The 9,770-nt window shown below is 41.7% G+C and overlaps 1 long non-coding RNA gene across 2 annotated transcripts in view; it reads left to right on the forward strand.

The window, feature by feature from the left end:
* Positions 1–9,770, forward strand: part of LOC147817425 (uncharacterized) — a 25,290-nt gene that overhangs the window by 8,678 nt on the left and 6,842 nt on the right. For both annotated transcript variants that reach the window (XR_015436381.1, XR_015436382.1), the window contains exon 2: positions 1,263–1,368. This is a non-coding gene — a long non-coding RNA (uncharacterized LOC147817425). The remainder of the gene's footprint in view (positions 1–1,262; positions 1,369–9,770) is intronic.

The following is a 9,770-nucleotide window of genomic DNA, read 5'->3' on the forward strand; positions in this document are numbered from 1 at the left end:
GGGGCACATTTGCAACAGAGGTCGCCACAAAGTCATTCACAAACAGAGCGGAGGGGAAACGTTACTCGTTACTTCACTCAGGTGTAGTTTGTTTTCATCCGTTACTATACTCATCATCATGGGGGGGGGGGGGGGGGGGTTAGTACCTCACATCACTCACAAAGTTGTAACATGCTACAACAGTGGGGAAAAAAAACTTTGTAAACTTTATTTAAGTCACTTAGTAAAATGTAATTCAAGTATCAAACATACAGATGTAGTAAGTCGCCCCCTGATGTGAGTTTAAATGTTTATTATTAGATGTTTATGATCAGATGCATGACTGTGTACAGCTGATTTATATCCCATTAGGAAGCTTGATCTATATAGAAATGTAACGTTTTGTGTATAAAATCAAATTTTATTATTCAAATAATTGTCATTAAGTACAAATATAAAATGGCACGAAATGGAACTTGAATACTGTACTTGAATAAATGTACTTATCACTGCTTTGCTTTTCCGATCCATACTGCTCCTTAATTGATTATTAATTATCTCGGTCTCACCTTGAAACTGCCGCAACCGAGCAGAATCGCACCGGAGTCCACTTCTCTCAACATCGTTTTAATAATATCTACACCCAGATAAACTTATCTTAAATGATGCTAATTAGGCTGCTATAAAGTGAACTGTGTGTGTGTGTGTGTGTGTGTGGGGGGGGGGGGGGGGGGGGGTGAAGTGGAGAGTGTCTGTGTACTGGATTTTTCAATTTCTCCAAACTTTATTGCTCTGTAAAGAGGTGACGCTGATTAAATCCGTCTGACATTACAGTCGAGTGGTCAAACAAATACGTACGACGCTGTCGCCGCCACGTGTTCGAGCTCATTTAGTCTGAAATAAGGTCGTTTTATTTTGTTCAGTGCAATAAAAAACAAACTCATACTGTGCAGCCGAACCGTCTCCAATCCCACAACTTTATAATAAATTATAGACCAGATCCCAAAGTTTCCAAAATATGTTAAACACTTGTGAAATGTGTATAAAATAATGCACAAGACATCTAGAATATTTCCATATATATATGTATGTGTGTGTGTGTGTGTGTGTGTGTGTGATAGCATCAGACTGTGTTGAATGAGAGGATTTAACAACCTGAAAGCTACCTAAAGGGAGGGAAACCAGATGTGAAAGGGTTAACATCTGTGGTAAAACTGACACACCTTGGCTCACCCATCACATTTCCCCCTACATCTTATTTCCTTTCTGTCTCGGCTGCACAGCATCATCAGCAGCCGGAGACGACGTCCACACGAGAAGATGAAGATGAACCGGCCTTTCTCATCAAAGCACCCGTCTATAAAGCTCAAGGCTGGCCTTCCTAGGCGGGTATGTTGCTTTTATTCTGAGTGCACACACACACACACACACACACACACACACACATTACACACACACACATTACACACTCTTCCTTCAAACCCCCTAACAGTGAGAAATGCCTTCGCTTTCAATCAGTGCGCTCAAACCTGCCATCTTTCTTTCTGGCATTTTAAATCAACCGTCTGCTTCACCTCCATCTGGGATACTGCACCCTCTCTCCCCAGGGTGCCGCTTCCACACAACCAGGTTGACAGTGTCAGCGCGCCGGCAGGGTGTTAATGCACTGCTTGTTAGTTTTAATTAAGTAGCCTATAGCCTAGTGATCAGCGAGATCAAGGGCGGTTATTTAAATAAGCGGCGCACCAGGTCTCCAGCAAACTGCAGGCGAGAGAGCTGGCTCCAGTTCCTCCATCACCTGGCCTCATTAATTCAAAACGTCTCTGCCTTTCGGTTGACATGACACCACACCTGTCAGAACATAGCCCACTCCTCACTCAGTCCTGGCATCAGTGGTCTCATAATTTTTATTTTCACAACCGACCAACTTTGCTTCTCAGCGGAGAGCCACGGGCGTCTGCAGAGTTTATTTGGTCTGTGTCTACACGATAAAGAGGAAAGTTAGGTGAAGGACAACAATCTGGTGCAGGAGACTGATCAGGAGGAATAATGATAATAAGGCTAATAAGGTATCTCTCTCCAGCACATTGTTGAGGAGTTTGCATGTCGCCTATGAGGCTGCTTAAATTAAGCCACATCCAGCAGGTTTTTTTTTTTTTTTTAATATTGAATATGCAAACATATTTGACAACGAATAGTGTAATTGCAGATGATGCTTTAGGCCTGTCTTTAAAGAAAAAGCTTTTTAGAATATTCAAACTGCCCTCCTTTCACATCGCACCCCTAACAGCTTTTGAAAAGCTGATGTTTTAAAAAGAATTGATAAAGGAGGGAGAAGCTCCGCGGGCAATGAGGAGATAGACCGAGTTGCTCTCCGGCTTTAAAAAAACAGTCTGACGCAGTCGACGCATCTGATGAAAGGTTGGGATATTGTTTCAGGAGTAAGCAGAATAAAACTCTAAGTTAACACAGATTGTTCAGTTGTGCAAATTTTAACTTTCTTTCTTTAACTTTTAAGAAAGAAAGCAGCCACTTATCAGGAACCAGATTTGGATTGGCTGTTTGCTATGACCTCACAAAACTGTTACCATGTTATTAAATCATTCTGTTTCCAATTATTTATTTAATTGTTTTTAATCAAAGAACAGCAATGCGTTTACGCTTCTGAAGCTTGTTTCACTGTCTGTTTTAATCATTTGTTTGTTATGAGTTCAGAATAATTCTAAAAAAACAGATGCATCATGTGCGACTAGACTGACCACACCCCCCAGCTGTGATGTCATAGCAGGTGTTTCACATCTGGCTTTTTTCTCTTATCTGGACCATTAATATTCATTCATTTCAAATTTGGCAACATATTCTTAAATCAAGGCCAAATTCTTTAAAGCTTTTTTTTGTCACTTTACTGTTTCCGAGGTCAAGAATAAACTTTTCCATTTTTTATTTTTATTTTTTTAAAGAAGCTCATTGTAAGTGTTGCTATTGCTACATAGCTAGTGTTAGCATTAGCAGCTGTTTACTTACCGGTTTAGAAGAAACGTTCATTCCTTTACTCGCCAATATTAACTTTTCTTCTGCTGAAGTTAGCATGCTAACCAGCTAGCACCGGCCTGTGTCGTCACTTTCTCATCAAGCTGCAATCACCACAATTCACAGAAAACTTACAAATAGCCCCTTTAAAGCTGCACTGGGGAATTACTGACAGCTCATTTTTGTATCATGCATATTTCTTGCTATTTTAGGTCGTATCGCTGCGAAGACGCTTCACAATGTGCCAAAAAAAAAGAAGAGGAAAACAGCGCGGTAAAGAATGCACAGTTTAGTACATTAAAAAAATGGTTTTATAATCCTTTTATTAGGAAGGAAATGCATTGAACATGTCTGTTAGAGCGTGAGGAAACACACGGTGCATTTTGGTGAGAAATGATGAATATAACAAAAACTCCACAGGGCACCTTTAATTGTGAGACAACAATTAACAAATCATTTATAGATGTTTACAAAGCAAAAGAAAATGTTTGTCCAATTTTTATTATTTCTGGCAAAAATTCACAACACAACAGCTGCATCTCGCGTTTCTGCAGAACTTAAGAGTGCAAGGTTGTTGTTTTTTCACTGTGTTATCATTCAGACTTCTTCAGCGAGGAATTAAATGGCTTTAAGGCAGAATTTCTTAGGTCCGGTTTTATCCCGCAAACTCCTCAGAACATTATTCACCATCAAACAAAAAGAGCAACAGAAACTCTTTCTGAAGCCAACGGAAACACATTAAGACATTAGACATAGCAGGCAGGAGCCACTGAGATCACAGATAACCTGATAAATAATTCCAACAGCACTTATTAAAACGCCAGATGCAATTCTCAAATATTTCCCTCCAAACTCTGTGAGACTCCGTGACTCAGACGTTGGGAATAAATCACAAGGAATAAGTCAGGAGACAGACATTAAAGGTCCCTGTAGATGTACTTAAGTCTAATGGTTTGGCTTTTTAATATAACCTGCGCAGGGTCAGGATCAACCGAAAGCAGGCCGCCGCTCATTAGACACTAAAATCTTATCGGCTTCTCTTCCTTCAAAAACATATCCATCACAAACTGTTATCCGTGAAAACAGATAATGTTGTTGTTAGATCTCACCGACCTCAGAAGTTTCTCTTCCAACAAAAACAACAGGTGTTCAGATGAAAGGTGCGAGAGGTTCCGCCACAGAGAAAGTGCTTGTTTGTTTTTTGGTTTTTTGTGACAGACGTGTACGATTGAAGTGTTTACCTTTTCACCTCATCAGAGAGGCACCGGGGGCGTTCCCGTGGCAACTCGGTGGACTCTTCCTCCCGATTACAGCCTCTTTTTATGAATTTCTTTTCGAGGTTTCCTTCCACCTACAGGGGACAAAAGTGTAAGATGTAATTGTGTACATATCTTAACATATACGGTACATGCGGCGCACAAATTTGCAGGCTTAACAGATTTGGCCCGTGTCCTCGCAAAACATCAGCTCCTGATTTTAAAGATGAGAGGTGGGAAAAATAGTCCGCTACAATCAGAACCAAACTCATGTGGAAAACATTTTCTTATCGATTCTCCGACATACAGCGGCCCAAACTGCTACCGTCTGTCTGCTCGGGCCGGTGTCATTTTTTATGAGGAAGCAGGACTAGATCTCAAAAAAATAAAAGGCTGCAATTTTCCTTTGATTGGTCTTATCGTGGGACAGAAATCTCAGGCTGCTCTGGCCCTGGTCATTAAGTCCGATCTATCTGGTTATGAGAGCTATCAGGAGAGCGGTGACGTCATCACTGTGTGGCTGTATTTAGTGAATGAAAGATCGGGCAGTTTAGATATATCCAAATAGCCCCAGAAACATTAAGGGAACAACCTCTGGTGACGAAACGGCATCATAAAGCAGGTCTGGTCTCCCTGTGTTCGGCGATGTCAACACATCTGCTGAAACGTGGAGGGAGACGGATGAGAAAGAGAAAGCGGCTGAATAACTAGAAGCCCCGCAAGGCATCTGCCACTCATCTGCCACTCAGCCGATGCAGATCCAGTTTGATTTTTAACTCCTTAATACTTGATTGTATTATCTTGGCGCGTGATAAAAATAAGTCACTGTTTTCAGCCCGAGAGCAACAAAATGTCAGTCAGGAGCCGGAGCGAAGATATGCTAAAAGGCTTTCTGTGCTTCCGGCGCAGACAAGCAGATACAGAGCAGATTATGCTTTATTAGCTGTTCATGGAGACTTAATTGTGAGATCAAAGTTAACAGTGTTCCATTGGTGCGAGGCAGAGCCGATTTCATTAGGCTGAGAAATATCAGTGCAATAATAGTGTCATCTGCACACAGCGAGTTCAGAGCTCGCACTGTCTTAATAATGTGTTGTGTGTTTTTTTTTTTTTTGGTTGGACAAATTGGAACAAGAATTTCAAACACGCGGAAGGAAAAACGTATTAAAAAGTTTCCAAACTTACACAAATAGTTCACAAAAGGGAAAAGATGACGTGCAGTTGATTTTTTTTCTTGATGCAGCAGCTGCCTTCAACAGTTAGAAATCTTATAGGCAGGACTAAAACTAAAAAACCCCAGTGGGAATACAGCGAACACAGCCAAGCTCGAACACAGTTACTCAGTGTTATGGGTACACACATATATATATATATATATATATATATATATGTACAGCATAATGTTATACTGTATCTTTGTACAACATGCTACATGAATGAGAAATTGATACTCGGAGAAACAAAGACGTGAACGGTCCATTACTCGCTGGTCGGGAGACGAAGACGCCTGAGAAACGAGAGCTCGGCTTGCAGGAAGATCACGAGCGTAAATAATAAGATGAAAATAAAGGAAAAGAACTTTAAATAATGTCTTTGATGAGAATCGGTGGTGGTAGTTTCCAGCAGAGGTTTGTAGCAGCAGCAGATTAAAATGGAAAAGCTGGATAAATGGTGGGATGTAAATAAGTACGTACTTGTACTTTTCTTTCCAGCACACTTCTGGTGAAAGATTGTAGTTTTCACTAGAAAAACAAGAAGCTTGTGCTACAGAAAATGGACCAGACTCAGTGAATAGCTCCCTAAGCTTAACATGTCCTATGATAATGATTAATTATACAGACTAATGAGCAGTGATAACTAACAACCTCCTTTCACCAGTGTTTCCACAAACAACACCATCAGCTCTGACAAAACACACGAGCAGATTCAGCAGATTCAGCAGATTCAGCAAACAAACTCCCCTAAACAGTTGGAGAAAGTGGCAGCCATTTTGAATGAGGGAGGTAGAGTCAAGGAGACCCCCCCCCAAGGAGACCCCCCCTACTCCCCCACTCTCCAAGACATGAAACAAACAAACAAACAAACAAACAAACAAACAATCAAACTCACCTAAACAGTCAAAGACTCACTACAAACCAATTCAATACAAACAAACAATACAGGCCACCTCACCTGGACTGACCGCATGGTCTCAAAGAGGCTCAAACAGGCCACACCCCCACTTAAAAACACTTCCTCTTCCTGGATTTCTTCTTTGCTTCTCCTAAGAGTCTGTCTATCCTAAGTGCTGCCCCCTGCTGGGCCCCCAGCTGCCATTACTCCTTCTCATCAAAATCCACTGACTGGATCTTGCTGCCTCATCCGACATGGCCTTTACATTACTACTACTAACATACTATTATATTATTATTAAATGAATTGGCAGTAATTTTGACGACCTTTTAACTCTCATTTCACAATTCCAGCGTTTCAAATGCGAGGATTTGCTGCTCGTATTCTCTGCAGTTATTTCAGTAATTACAAAAGTATGTTGACTTAAATAAGTCAAACTGTGATGTTCATTTTCTCACTAAGTTTTTCAAACCAAACAAATAAATCGATCAATCAAGAAGACAATCGGCAGGTTAATCCATAATGAAAACAGTCAGTAGCTGCACCTCAACCAGCTGCAACGATAAAATGCTGTTTACACATTAATTAAAATAATAATAGTCTAATTATTTAACAGTATAAAAGTCAGAGGAGCCGTTTTTTGCATTGGGAACTTTAACCTTTTCCCTGTTAAGTAGGATTTTAATGCACAACTTGGAATTTGATTTTTACGGTGTTGCATTAGTACTTTTACTTGCAGTAGATGATTCTCGGCTTTGCCACTGGTGAACAAGAAAATCGCCCATGTCACTTCCTGTCTGAATCTCCAGTGGGGTTTTCTTCCATGAACTCAACTCTCAGTGATCAGCTTGTTTCAGTAGTCTTACCTCAGACCCGCACGTCCTTTCCTTACCGGTCACGTGGACGTCCTCTCTCCAGAAAGCGCGCTCTTGAATTACACAAAGGATTGGATTTCTCCTGGAAGAGGAACAGACTTTCTTCAGCAACATACAAAAGTAACTTCAGTTAACCGGGTCGGGCGTCGACGAATGACGATTATCCAGAGGTGAAATGAAGCGTCCTGTCTGCGGAAGCCAGGTAACCACGTGATTGAACAGTCCATGTCCACAGTGTGAGCCCTCAACGGGAGGTCTGGCAGACTGCCACTGTTGCCGTGGTGCTGACCCCACGTGACCCCCGCTGTAACCGGCAGGGCTCACATGGCCGACTCATTTTTTATGTCTTATCTGAGTGACAACGTCAAACATCACGCACATACAGATCGGTTTACAGCACCCAAAAAAAACCCCAACACATATAACACTCACGTAAACTCGCATCAGGCCATCCGACGGCTCTTTGACCCCCACGCCGGCAGATAAGCACCCGTCCTCAGCAGCGAGGAGGAGCGTTGGGTGGGCGGGCGGGTGGTTCGCCTGTTGAGGAGCCGACCCTGTGACCCCATTAAGCTGGAGGTCAGAGGGCGGGGTTAACGCCAGGGGCTCCCGAGGCTGCTTCTGTCTTTGAGTGGCATCAATGGAGTCTTGTTCTGAGGTGTGAAGGGAGGAAGTCTGATACCTACTTACCTCAACCTTCACCGGTCTCTCCGCTCATTCACTCTCTCTCCGTCGGCTCGCCATCACTCATGTGCAGTCGGGGTTTTTTAAATGTTAAAGTGTTTCGCTCACAATGTTGGTGACCATGTTTCCTTAAAACACATGTTTTTTTTCTGGAGAAATTTTTTAGTGGAAAAGAAATTTGGAATTTTAAAAACAGGAAATTTTGGATAGAAATTATTTTAAAAGTACAAATTTTGCTTTTTGCATTTCTCAGTTTTTTTTTTTATTTGCTTCACTTTTTGTTTTCAGATCATTTTCTTTGCTTTTCACATGACAAAATTAGATTATTAACTTTCAATGATCAACTTCTTACCGCTAGAAATGACAACTTTTACGTGAGTGAGAACAAAATCTAAAAGGAAACATGACGAGGTTAAAACCTAGTATATATCTGTTCTCCTCTGTGTGTTCACATATACAGTATTTTTTTACAGCTCAAATCCCAATAAAGCTGTTCTCATTTACATGTTTTTTCGTTTCTGTTACAGTACTGATACAAATAGTGAAATAGTGACTGAAACATGATCCACTAAGACGACATCTTAACCAGCAGTCACTTCCAAGCTGCTGCTAAAATCCTGATTTTTATAACCGTGAAGTCGTCTGACAAAACCACCGAACACAAACGTGAAAGACAAAGACTGAGCTGTGATCTCAGCTGCATTTACTCGTAAATTGATCGCTGAAGTTAGAAGCTGTGCAGTCAGCATAGAGAGGTGTGTCTGCGGAGGGAAAACAGTTGGTAGACGGGACGACAACACTGCTTGTTTGCCACAAATAATTTTGAAAGAGCAACAACCAATAAAGAAACTCCAGCACTCGACCGGCTGACCAATGATATAACCTTTTCACTCAGTCACTCAGTCAGCGACAAAATCTAGATGAAAATCATTTTTAATCTGCTTCTTTTGAGAAATTCCAGATATTTTTGCGCTTAAAATCAACAAAACAATGAGTTTTAAATGTAAATAAACATCTCAGTTAAAAAGCCACAATCAAAACTTTGGGATTATAACAACTGATATAAACGTTTAAAACTTTTGGACTGTAAATGGGCAAGAGGCAATCTTAATTTAAACAAACAATAAATAAAAATTCAGTGTGTGTAGCTCATGTTCATTTACAAAATCACTTGCAGGTGTTATAAAATGTTTAATGAAGTAGTGGTGAGGCGAGGAATCCATCACATCAACACTGGGCAACAAAGGCCATTATCGGCTCCCTGTATTAATCAAACCTTGGCCGTACACCTGTGCAGCCCACGGCGCACATGGCGCCCCTGTTTGACTTCATTCGACACACATCAGACGCCGCGGCAGGTGATTCTGTTGTGTGCGTGCAACAAGTGTGTGACAATGAGGCCCGATGAAGTGGCCGCACGGCGAAATCAAAAGAGCCCAGTGTAAGTGAAGGCGGTGTAGACTGAAGGGAAATAATAGCGTCGCGTCACTCTGCGGTTTGTGAGGAAAAAAAAAAAAAAGATGAAATGGGGCTTTTAGTCGTCGAGGAAACCGAAGGGAATCAAACACTTCCTGGCTTTAAAGTGGAAACAGCGGAGACTTCCTCCCTCATATGCAGGTAGAGGAGGCACCATCAGGGAGGAACAAAGACGCCGAGTCTAAACATGAGGCCTTCACGCCGTCACCACCTCTGTCTTGGAGGACACAGGGAAAGCTTGTGTGTGTGTGTGTGTGTGTGTGTGTGTGTGTGTGTGTATGAGTGTGTGTGAGGTGGTCGGCCTCTCTTGGGGTGGTAACACACACCGCGATGGTGCAGTGCTTTGGTAGAGGGGCGG

The sequence above is a fragment of the Seriola lalandi genome, unplaced genomic scaffold (genome assembly GCF_002814215.2).
Source record: "Seriola lalandi dorsalis isolate HSWRI2012SDOR001 ecotype SW California unplaced genomic scaffold, Sedor1 jcf7180002054961, whole genome shotgun sequence".
NCBI lineage: Eukaryota > Metazoa > Chordata > Actinopteri > Carangiformes > Carangidae > Seriola > Seriola lalandi.